Here is a 13032-nt window from a genome sequence, read left to right on the forward strand (position 1 = left end):
AGGACGTTGCTCAGGGGACGCCCAGATGATTTGATGTTTTATCATCCTTGTGGGAGGCTTCTCTCATGTCCCTGCATGAGGAGCTGGAGCTGATAGAGGGAGCTCATCCGCCTCTCCCCGGATTCGAACCTGTGACCTGTCAGGTTTCAGTCCTGTTGGCACAGGGCTTTAACCCACTGCACCACCGGGGGCTCCATAAATTCTGGTGGCAATGACTGAGTGACTTTGGTATTGTGCAGAGCATCTTAAAATACCTCAATTCAGGACTTGACCCATGCCTGTTTCACAGTCCCTTGCTTGTTTACTTATATGAAGTGCTTTGTTTGTGCAGTCCCAATTGTGACAGCAGGATTCAAATTCTTGTTGGGTCTTTGTAAATGCTTGAGACAAAGCTCTCTCCAGCATCTACTTTTGACTGAAGTGAATAAAGTCCTTGCCTTCACCTTGTGTCTCATTTCACATTGGGGACTTGAACCTACCATTCAATGAGGCTGAAAAGAAAACATGTGGACAGGGAAGCAGAATGATAAAGACATCTTCAACGTCTTAAAATACTCTATGTATTCTTTCGCTATGGCATTTAGACCATGCAACTGATTGCCAAATTCACCAGAAATCCTATATTTCTATATGAACAAGTGTCATGTTATACAAGGGGCTGCTGATAAGTCTTTGGCTTTACCCAGAAAGAAACAAGATAGGAAGACGAAACTTTACATTTATTCCACATACTCTCCACTGATATCAACACACTTCTTACATCGGTATTCCAAGTTCTGTAAGCCTTGCAAAAAGAAGGATTTAGGTTGTGTCTCAAACCAGTCATCCATAGCAGCCATGGCATCAGAAATGGTATGAAATTTCCTACCCTTGAGGTGTTTCTTCAGGTTTGGAAACAGATGATAGTCAGAGGGAGCTAGATCTGGTGAATAAGGTGGGTGGTCAACCAGTTGAAAGCCTAGCTCAACCAGTTTTGCCATGGTTGCTTGTGCAGCGTGAGTGGAGTGGTTGTCTTGCAGGAACAAGATTACTTTGGACAGCTTGCCATGTCTTTTGACCTTCAGAACTGCCTTCAATTGGTCCAAAAGTTCAGTGTAATACCTTGCATTGATGGTGGAACCATTTTTAAGGTAGTCCACTAGCAGCACACCCTCCTTATCCCAGAACACAGACGCCATCACCTTAGTGGCTGATTTTTGCACCCTGAACTTCTTTAGACGAGGAGAACTACTGTGCCTCCACCCTTTTGACTGCTCTTTGGTTTCAGGGTCATACAAATAAATCCAGGTCTCATCCATAGTGACCAGTTGATCCAGGAAGTTCTTATCAGTCCAGAAATGCTGACAAAGGGACCTGGAAGTTTTCACTCGCATGCTTTTATGATCTGTTGTCAAATATTTGGGAACCCACTTTGCAGAAGAGCTCAAATGTTCACAAGAAATCCCCATGATGTCTGCTATTCCTTTAGCTGAAATTTGCCGATTCTCCAGTATGTGGTTGTGCACAGCATCGATGATCTCCAGAACAACAACCACTCTCGGACGTCCAGGAAATACCTCATCATTGGTGCTGAAGTGGTCCGTTTTAAATTTGGCAACCCAGTTCTTAACTGTAGAATATGAAGGTCATTGATCCCCCAATGTATGTGACATATCACCATGAATATCCTTCATGGAATTCCCTTGCAGAAACAAGAATTTTATCACTCCTCTACTCTGATTTGCTGTGAATATTGCCTTAGACTCCGCCATTTTGTTTTCCTGCATGCCTAGATCACTGTTGCCATAAGCTACAAACACAACATTTGACAACATATATTAGACACAAAGGCTTTCATGTGATGTAACATTCATTATCATAGAAACAAAACAAGAACACAAAGCCAAAGATTTATCAGCAGCCCCTCATATTAGTGCAAGGACAGAACTAATTTTGGGGAATGTGTTGGAACCAGCTAAGGCTCAATCATTCATTTCCACAATGATGACCTTATATACCTAGCAATGCTTCACTGATGTTGAGGATTTAGGAGGGGAGTATGACAAACTACTGCTAGAAAGTAGGCCTGTTTGATCAAGAAAAAATTTGTTTCTAAATTCGATTCTTAATTGGGGTGTTTTTTTGTTTCGATATTAAAAATATTTACAAAACTTTCCAAAAAAATGTTTTGTTATTTACGAATTTTCGTTATTATTTACAAAACATTTTAGAAAAAAAAAATTTCTTGATCAAACAGGCTAAGTGTGAATGTTGCAGTAATGGTCACCTTGATTAGCATTGAATGGCTTTCTCCCACCCTGGACATTCGATAATATTAGATGATATATAACTCACCATTTGCCTAGTTTCCAACAGACCTCTGAGGATGCCTGCCATAGATGTGGGCAAAATGTCAGGAGAGAATGCTTCTGGAACATGGTCATATACAGCCCTGAAAAGTCACACAAGCGGCCTCCGCGCACCGCGGAGGCCGCTTGTGAGCGCGCGCGCGCCATCCAATGGGCTCCGGCTTCTGCGCCCCCCTCCTCCTCCTCCTCCTCCTCCTCCCAGCTGGGGGGAGGAGGAGGAGGAGGAGGAGGAGGGGGGCGCAGAAGCCGGAGCCGGATGGCGCGCGGAGGCCGCTTGTGAGCGCGCGCGCGCCATCCAATGGGCTCCGGCTTCTGCGCCCCCCTCCTCCTCCTCCCCCTCCTCCTCCCAGCTGGGGGGAGGAGGAGGAGGAGGAGGAGGAGGGGGGCGCAGAAGCCGGAGCCGGATGGCGCGCGGAGGCCGCTTGTGAGCGCGCGCGCGCCATCCAATGGGCTCCGGCTTCTGCGCCCCCCTCCTCCTCCTCCCCCTCCTCCTCCCAGCTGGGGGGAGGAGGAGGAGGAGGAGGAGGAGGGGGGCGCAGAAGCCGGAGCCGGATGGCGCGCGGAGGCCGCTTGTGAGCGCGCGCGCGCCATCCAATGGGCTCCGGCTTCTGCGCCCCCCTCCTCCTCCTCCCCCTCCTCCTCCCAGCTGGGGGGGGGAGGAGGAGGAGGAGGAGGAGGAGGGGGGCGCAGAAGCCGGAGCCGGATGGCGCGCGGAGGCCGCTTGTGAGCGCGCGCGCGCGCCATCCAATGGGCTCCGGCTTCTGCGCCCCCCTCCTCCTCCTCCCCCTCCTCCTCCCAGCTGGGGGGAGGAGGAGGAGGAGGAGGAGGAGGGGGGCGCAGAAGCCGGAGCCGGATGGCGCGCGGAGGCCGCTTGTGAGCGCGCGCGCGCCATCCAATGGGCTCCGGCTTCTGCGCCCCCCTCCTCCTCCTCCTCCTCCTCCTCCTCCCAGCTGGGAGGAGGAGGAGGAGGAGGAGGAGGAGGGGGGCGCAGGAGCCGAGCCGATCGGATGGCGCGCGCGCTCCTGCGCCCTCCTCCTCCTCGCGCCGCCCCTTCGCCCCGCCCGCCCCATTTACAGCAGCCTCCATCCCATTAACGAGCGGAGCTTCCGCTCGTAAAAAAAATGGGGCTGCTGCTTCGATATTTTCAAACCCTTCCGGGTTTGAAAATATGTTTTGATATCGCTTCGGATATGCAAAAAATAACGATTTTAATACGAAATAACGAATCAACGAAACGAAACCGACAGGCCTACTAGAAAGCCATTATTGTTATGTACCTTCAACTATTTTCTGGGTTATCATGACCTTAAAGTGAACCTATTATGGTATTTTCTTGGCAGGATTTTTCAGATGGGCTTTGCCTTTGCCTTCTGATGCTGAACAAATGTGACACCCAAGATCATTAGTGAGTTCCATAGCTGGGTGGCCATTCCAACTTGGTCTCCAAACTTGTAGTCCAGGACTTAAACTTACCACCACAATGGTTCTTAGTAGAAAGCCATGCTGAAATAAATTAACTACAGATGTATTTTATTTTGCTATTGTAGAGAGATGCACATGTCATATCAAGCAGGAATAATTTGAGGACAAGATTGTTCCACTCACATATTATTTTTGGTACGAGATTACTATTGTGTACAGCCACATTGCCTTTTCTTTTCATTGTTTTCATAAAAATAATATTTGGCGTAAATGATTCACCTGTGTTGGCACCTTACAGAGCAAGACATAATTGAAGAGCAGGCCTTGAGCGCTCAAATTTCTAATGTAATCATGTAAACAGTAAGAGGCAATTTTGCAATAGCAGCATGACTAGAGTCACCATCTTTGGCTGGTGCGATTACTTATGAATTCCCTCAAATTAATTATAATAACATTCATGGGTTATACTGACAGCTCTAAATAAGAAAGAAGATGCTCCTATATAGATTTTCCCACTTGCCCATCCAGGCATGCTTGTATAAATCAGCACTGTAACAGTGTTGAGAAAATATCAGAACCATATCTCATTGATGATTTTATTATATATGCATCCATCAGGTACAGGGATGGACAATCTATTAAGAGATCTTTTGGACAAGGTGACTATAGACATTCTATCTTCAGTCTTTGATGATTGTACAGTGGCACAACTGATAATATAATGGGAAATTATATCATTTTCATGATATATATATATATCTCAGATTTGGATAAGTTTCCAAGCAGCTCTGCCTGACTCTTTGATAAACCCAAATCTCTGAGCAGATCATTCAGCTCTGTCTGAAATATTAAATGAGGATCGCTGGGTGTTGATAGCACAAAGTCAGGATCAGCATCAGCTTTCATCTGCTTCTGATTGCCATCACTGACTACATCCTCATCCTCTAGTGTCCATACCCCTGGCATGCCCAAGCAAATTTCTACATGATAAGAAATGTATTTTGTGGTATTTTAACAAACCGAGTCTCTGTTACACGTTACATAATGTTGGTTTTGGCTGTCAGAGATTTGAGTAATCTAAAAATCATGCAAATTACAGTCGAGAAAGAAAATGTTTTGTAATTTTGCAATAATTGTAAAACAAAATTGGCTGTTTCTCAAAAAAGCTTATGTGATGTGACAATTTTGAAGTTATTTGTGTGATCAGCATAAAAAAATCTATTTGGTACACCAAACATTGTAAAGGAAACAAAATGCCCATTTTCAGTGTCTTCTGCACCAACAATCAAACAACAATGAGGATGTTCTTCTCTGTATTTCATTACAATTTGGCTAAGTATGATCATAACTTACATAATGTGTTTAAGTCCTGCAGTCCACAATAGAGATTAATCAGATGCTCAAAACAATTACCATGCATGCACTTCTGGTAACAGAACAATGCAACAGTAGTTTAATTTTGCCAAGTAAAATACATTTGAAATCCTGGCAACCATCCCCAAAGAGGATGGTTGCCAGTAGGCTCAATAATGGCTAGCCGGGACCTTTAATCAGAAGTCCCTACACAAAACTTTTTTTGTGTTTTATAAATGAGACAATAAAATACCTCTTTAAAAGTCATGATTTCAAGGAAATTTGAGTGAAATCAAATGAAATGGAAGGGAGCAAGCTTGTTTTCTGCTTCCCTGGAGACTAGGGCGCGGAACAATGGCTTCAAACTACAAGAAAGGAGATTCCATCTGAACATGAGAAAGAACTTCCTGATTGTGAGAGCCGTTCAGCAGTGGAACTCTCTGCCCTGGGGTGTGGTGGAGGCTCCTTCTTTGGAAGCTTTTAAACAGAGGCTGGATGGCCATCTGTCAGGGGTAATTTGAATGCAATATTCCTGCTTCTTGGCAGGGGGTTGGACTGGATGGCCCATGAGGTCTCTTCCAACTCTTTGATTCTATGAAAGGTTAAGCAATCTTTTTGGCTTTAGTTAGCATTTTAACCTTCTATATATCTACAAAAATAAAGAAAACAACTTTTTCTAATGTGAGTCATTTCTCTGTTATATATTTGTTCATATCCAGCCTCCCTCAAAGCAACTAAGAACACTAAATAAATGGTCACAAAAAACCTCTTAATTCAAATAGCTGATTAAAGGTTTCTGAACATATATCAAAAAGTATTCAATTGTAGTGAACATTACCTTAGAATAACCAAGGATCTAACCAAGGCTTGTGTCATTGCCCCCTATATAAATTTGACTATAATAAGCAATAGTCATATTATTTGCTTTGTGGTACCTCAGCATCCTCCCTCTGTGACAGTGTTGTTTTTAATTTGAAAAAAGACCACTAAAAGGCCCCAATTAAAATGAAATCTGAAAAATACAACACTGCAGTGCAAAGTTATGGGGATTCTAAATTGATCCAGTAGTGTACAGATTCTCATTTTACATTACAATAGCAGGCTATGTTATGTTGATGCAGCAGTTCACATACCAATAAGTTAACCATTCAAAACTTGGTTGGTTGATTGGTTTGTTCATACCTCTTGAAATTTTTATCCAAGCTTATTTCATGCATGTTTAGGAGAGCTAAACCGGGCTGGTAATCATATACATTCTGTTATTATTGGAAAGCATATACATTTTCTGGGTTTTTTGTTCCTAGTTTCCCATATACATTCTCATTAACTTACCAAAAGAAATGTTTTGGTATGATTTGAACCATTCAATTCAAACACATTTAACTAAGTTGATATTTATGTAACAGAGTTATAAGGAGAAGGAAAAATCAGGTGCCATTGAAAAGATTTAAAATTATTGGTATCTGTAATTTGCAAAATTAACACCTGCCTTCTCTGGAATGGCAAGGAATTAACCACAAGAGTTGTGGAGAGAGGAAAACCCAACCAAGAATAAATGGAAGCTTTAAAAAATTACTTTATAAAGTGAAATATATTACCATTATTTAAATATTTACCATTTCAAATCCTGGCAACCATCCCCAAAGAGTTCAGGATAGATCTATATAGTGGGCTCAATCATGGCTAACTTGGAGGCCATTACAGAAGGGCTTGAACTCCCTTCTCTCCCATTCAAACTCAATATTTAATTCATTACAAACATAGTCATTTATGGACCCAGTGGCAAATGGGGTACTTCAAGTTCAGCAAGAGTTAAGAAAAAACACATTTTGTGAGAAATCATTTTATTGGTTACAAGTGAATAGACTTGGCTAACAGCATGGATCTTGATTAAGGCCTTGGTTGACCCACTATTCAGTGAATGGAACTTATGCATTAATCAACCTATCTGCTAGCGAATGAAAGGCCATTCACACCGTACACTTGTTGGTTAATGCCAAAAATGAAGTGAGACAGAGGCATCTGTCCCTGAGCTGGGTGTGATTTGGTTTTCTACACCTCTAAGCTTCCTTAATGGGCCAACCCATACCAAATACATGTGTTCATGGGCCCTATATACTCCCCATACAGATCTCACCCACATGCTGAAATTACCAAGTTGTAACAATGTGATAACAATAACTAATCTATTTTTAAAAGACTGAGAGATAAATCAGTAATAAGTAAATCAGTAATTAGTATGGTGGGCCAGGGGAGGATCTGATTGAATCCTTCATTTACCCATGCTGCCTGTGAAGATGCCTCTAACTGGCTGGCTTCCTGCTCCATGGCATACCCCACAATCAGCTTCAGTAGAAAAGAAACAACATGTGCATCTGGCATGGGCAAACGTTCACCTTCCAGGTATTTTGGACTTCAACTCCCAGAAATCCCAACCAGCTTACTGGTTGTTTGGAATTTGGGAGTTGAAGTCCAAAACACCTGGAGGGGGAAAGTCTGTTCATGCCTGTAGTACATGGTACCCATCCTCATTTTGTCCACAGATGCAATTCATAAATTGGTGCTCCCAATGAGTAAGGAGATCTTACCAAATCTAGTGACAGGAAGAGAAAGAATGCTCTGGATCCTAGACCCTCATACGTTTTCCACCACACCTTAGTCTCATCTTCCAAAGATCAACACTTGGCAGTAAAGCAACAATATTGTCCATGCCTTTGTGTTAGGGCATGTTCACATTTTTTACCAGCTTACAATTGTGACCAATGACAATAAACTTCTCAACTCCCATCACATAGATAGTTGCTCCCAAAATATGTTGAAAAGAACTCTACACAAAGACAGGTGCCATGGGAGTGTATCCCCAAATAAATAAGTGAGTGTATGACAGCTATGTCTCCCTGCCTCTTAATCTGATAATTAGTTAAATATGTATAGAGAATTTGAAAAAAAAGTAATGTCTCTATTGGTTTCTCTTCTTATGGCAACTAAAAAATATATGAAATAAATCAATATATACAACTTGTATTCCAGATATAACTATGTGTTTCTCTGAAGTGGAGGTGTGTTCAGTTTCCTCAAATGCAGCAGCTATTTTATGTTTAAAAATATAATGGTCATTAGATAGATAGAATTACCTACTGAGCTTCATTGTACCTTATGTATTTAACAGAGAAGGTTTTTGTGTGTGCACTTTGGTGGCTATTTGTTCTGTTAGCATGGAAGTGTATTCCAAAATTAGTATCTTGTACAGAGGAGCACGACTTGCTTCAGATTCTAATAAGTGCACATAATAACCTCTATAAAGAGGCAATTTTGATTCTTTTCTCACTTCAATTATACCTTGTGTACAGTTACCTTCAGAAATGATTTCTGATTTTAATCACATTGGACATGTAAAGGACAATAGCAGCAAAATTATCTGAGTTCCATTTAAATTCTCTTTAAACATTAAAGCAGTTTCCCCTAAGAAATGAAAGACCTGCTGAGTATCAAATAAGATAACCAACTATTTTTCAGAAAATATTAGAAATCCTTTTGGCATTTTCCCTATTCACCTATCACATTTGGGAAGAAATAAGCAATCAATCTCTGTTCCACATCTGAATGTAATATGGCATTCATACATACAAGATTAAGGATATCATGAGAGCCAACCAGAGCTATGACAAAAGCAACAAAATTGTGGTCAATCTATCCCATATACATATACAAAAGCTTACTGGACTATTATATGAATATTTGATCCTTCAATATAGTTGAAGACAGCAGGGCACTTCAGAAGATGTTGAGCATCTCTGAACAAGAGCTGCCTCCAGAAGAAGGACCATAAATGGTTGGAGAACCATGCTCAGAGGGTCATCATCAATGACTAAACTTCAAATTCAAAAGAGGTCTTAAGTATATTTACAGCTGTTACAGAGAGGAAGGAACACACTTGCTCTTTGCTGCCCCAGAGGGTAGGATTATATCTAATGGGTGGAAGTTACAAGAAAGTCAATTTTGATTTTGCTTAGAAGAAACTTCTTGACAGTAAGAACAATTCAGCAATGTAACTAATGATCTGAGAAAGAAGAAGGACAGTTACCTGATTGGGATGCCACAGATCATAAAAACGGGTTGGACCTGATGCCCTGTGGGACCCTTTCAACTCTATTATTATATGACTGCCATTGAACAATGCCAATTAGAACATTTTCTTGACCAATTGTAAATAAAATTAAAGTTTAGGACATATGACAGAATTGCCTTCCAGATACCTAGTTATTAATCCAGAGAATAGTCTTTCATGCAATATTATGGCTTACATATCATAGAATCATAGACTCAAAAGAGTTGGAAGAAACCACATGGGACATTCCGTCCAATCCTCTGTCATGCAGGAAGAGCACAATCCAAATACCCCCAACAGACAGCCATCGAGTCTCTGTTTCAAAGCCTCCAAAGAAGGACCTCTCACCACACTCCATGGAAGAGAGTTCCACTGTTGAACAGCTCTTACACTCAGGAAGCTTTTCCCAATGTTTTGTTGAAATCTCCTTCCCTGTAATTTGAACCCATTTCTTGGAGTACAACTCTCCAGGGCAGCAGAAAACAAGCCTGCTTCCTCTTCCTTTTGACATCCTTTCAAATATTTAAACATGGCTGTCATGCCTCCTCTCAGCTTTCTCTTGCAGGCTCAACATCCCCAGCTATTTAAGCCACTCCTCATAGGACATGATTTCCAGGCCTTTGGTCATTTTAGTTGCCCTCCTCTGGACACCTTTCATCTTGTCAATATCTCTTTTAGACTGTGGTGCCCAGTATTGGACACAATATTCCAGATAAGGTCTGACAAAAGCAGAATAGAGGGGCACCATTACTTCCCTTAATCTAGACACTATATTCCTTTTGATGTAGCCCAAAATCACACTGCTGCATCACACTGTTGGCTCATGTTCAATTTCTTGTCTTCCAATACTCCAATATATTTTCAACATGGATTATTGTTGAGCTTGGTGTCTGGGCATTCCATTTTTTCTCCCTAAGTAAAGTTTCTTACATTTCTCCTTGTTGAAATTCATTTTGTTAGTTTTGGCCCAGCTGTCTAATCTGTTCATGTCTTTTTGAATTCTGATCCTGTCCTCTGGAATATTTGCTATCCCTCCCAATTTGGTGTCATCTAGAAACTTGATCAGCACACCCTCTAAACCTTCATCCAAATCATTAATAAAGATGTTGAACAGGACTGAGCCTAGGACAGAATCCTGCGGCACCCCAATAGTCACTTCTTTCCAGGATGAAGGGGAATCATTGGTGAGAATCCTTTGGGTTTGGTCGCTTAACCAATTACAAATCCACCTAACACCTAATATGGTTTCGGTTAAAGGTATACACAAGGATTAGTGATGCTTTTTTTCCTCCACAAGAACTCAGCTGGTCAAGGACAGAACCAACATGATGCTAGTCTTTTCAGAAAGGATATTCAGAGATTTTCCTAATGTACATAAGTACCATAGAAAGAAGAAGGCCTATGAAAATGTGTAATGCAATTTCTGCAGCCATTATACCTTAATCCTAAATGCTTCTCTTACTCTAAATGTATTAACGAATACATTTTTTAGAATGGTTTTGGCACTGAGGAATTTCAGTTGACACTAATAGGGATAAATGTGTTTTGAACTGTGAAGCGAAATTTTTGAGTTTAATTCAGCATAGTTGACATCATACTGCTCACAAGGCTGGTCATGTGAAGACAATCCAGATTATCATTTGAAAATCAAGTAATGAGAATGAAGCCTTAAAAACTCCAGAATGAAACTGTACCTTCAGCATTAATTACACTCATATATTCAGCTCAAAATATTCCCAGAGTTCAAACACATCGTCTGGCAGTTCAATACTTAAATACATCGGGTATGATTCAATCAATGTGAAATATTGATGGGAGAGAGGGATATATGTGCCTAACCTTCCAATTCAGATATTTTCGTTGGAGTTGAATGTGGCTGTTAAACTATGAAAAGGGAAGGGTGCTATTAACCTTTAAAGCCCTACATGGCATGCAGGGAATCCTCAGATTACTGAGGTCCCTGATCCAATACTGGAAGGTTTCCTGGAAAGAAGAAGGAACAGAGAGCATTAAGAATGAGATGGATGTCTCTGTGGCTAGGGAACAGGACATGCACCCCACTCCTCACTTTCCATGGGGAAAAACGCAAGGAGTGCTGGAGGGCAATCAGCCAGCAATTGCAGAGTCAGGGGTCTCCTACACAGCCCTAAAACTCGGGCTAAAAAACAGATTAGCCTGAGGTGTCCAGATGACATTTCAGGCTAATCCATTTCAAACTGGAGTAAACTGAATTTACTTGGTTTATTCCGGGTTTTAAAAACACCTATAAAGATCCAAATCTTAAGCAAAGGTCCAGATCTTTACAAGTGAAGGCCCTATGGGGACTGACTCCTGGGACTATTTCCTCATTCACAAGGGGAGGGGCACAGATATAACATTTTTTCAGGCTTCCAAATGCCCAAAGAAGGGGGGTAGCACACTGTTTCACCTCCCACCTTTCCATTCCCTCCAAAACTTACTTGGAGGTCTGTCAGCCACACAGGCTCTCTGGAGAGCTCTGTAGTCATGCCAGAATTATGAGGTGGGGGGGAGGGAAGAGGGAAAATGTTTCATCCTGCCCCCCCCCCCACACACACACACCTCCTGAAACATCATTTTGATCAATTCTCCAGAGGGTCCTGTGTGGCTGGCAGGTCCATCAGGAAAGTTTTGGGAGAGGGAATGGAGGGCTGGAGGTGGCATCTAGCCACCTCTCAAGGAAAAGCTTGGGATTGGGGATTTGAGTGAGGATAAAGTCCTGAGAGGAATTGGGATTTTATATTCCAAATCCTCTCAGGACTTTCATATGTCTGGAAAGGGCCTTTCTTACACTGGGAAGATAAAGAGGAACAAAGCATATTTAGCCAGCTCTTTGGGAGCCAACTGAGCCCATCCATCTTCCAAAACATTGGCTAAGTGTATGTAGCTTCCCTTTGCTCTTTCCCACATTAACAAAGCAGAACAAACATGACTTCCTGGTGAACAGCAGAAGCTGGGGGGGGGGGGGGTAAAGATATGGGAAATAAAGGCATAGTAACACCCCTGAACCCTGATATAATTTGGCTAGTGGTGGAGTGGTCATTTGACTTCCTATCCCAAATTATCTGTGCCCTGGACTGTTAGGGTCCCAGTTATTTTAAGACAACCTGCATCCTTGTTGACCTACCCAACCTTGAGAATCCTGTTGTCTGTCCCACTGGGGAATGCTGTTAGATTTCTCAGTGAATTTTCTATGACAGTCTCACTCCCTACTCATATTTCCAGTGCTCAGGTCATTTAAGCTAAACTTACTAACAAGTAAAGCTACAATCCTATTAGGATTTACTTGTGAACAAGTCTATGTAAATAAATGGAACGCCTCTGATTAGGAAGTTATGTAAGCTGTATGCTTCACTCTGTATTATTTATCACCATCATCCTACAGTGGCTCTGCTAGGCCATTGCTATAATCAGAATGCATACAGAATGTTTAATTTATTTATTTGACCAGCTTTTCGAGGTAGGCCAGTATTGTGATCCCATTGTATATATGGGGGTGTACTGTTTTAACTTGATTTATGTCTAATTGTAGTGTATAACTGTAATTGTTTGTACTGGAATTGAATTTTGCCATTACTTATGTGTAAACCTCTTTGAGTCCCCCTCGGGGTGAGAAAAGCGGTATACAAATACTGTAAATTATTATTATTATTATTATTATTATTATTATTATTATTATTTTACATTTTTAATATTGAAATTGTACTAATTGCACCATTAGTGAAATTGTACAACTGCACACCAGGTAGAGAATAAGGCAGGAAGGTAGATTCGCAGAGGCTG

The sequence above is a fragment of the Anolis sagrei genome, chromosome 4 (genome assembly GCF_037176765.1).
Source record: "Anolis sagrei isolate rAnoSag1 chromosome 4, rAnoSag1.mat, whole genome shotgun sequence".
Taxonomy (NCBI): domain Eukaryota; kingdom Metazoa; phylum Chordata; class Lepidosauria; order Squamata; family Dactyloidae; genus Anolis; species Anolis sagrei.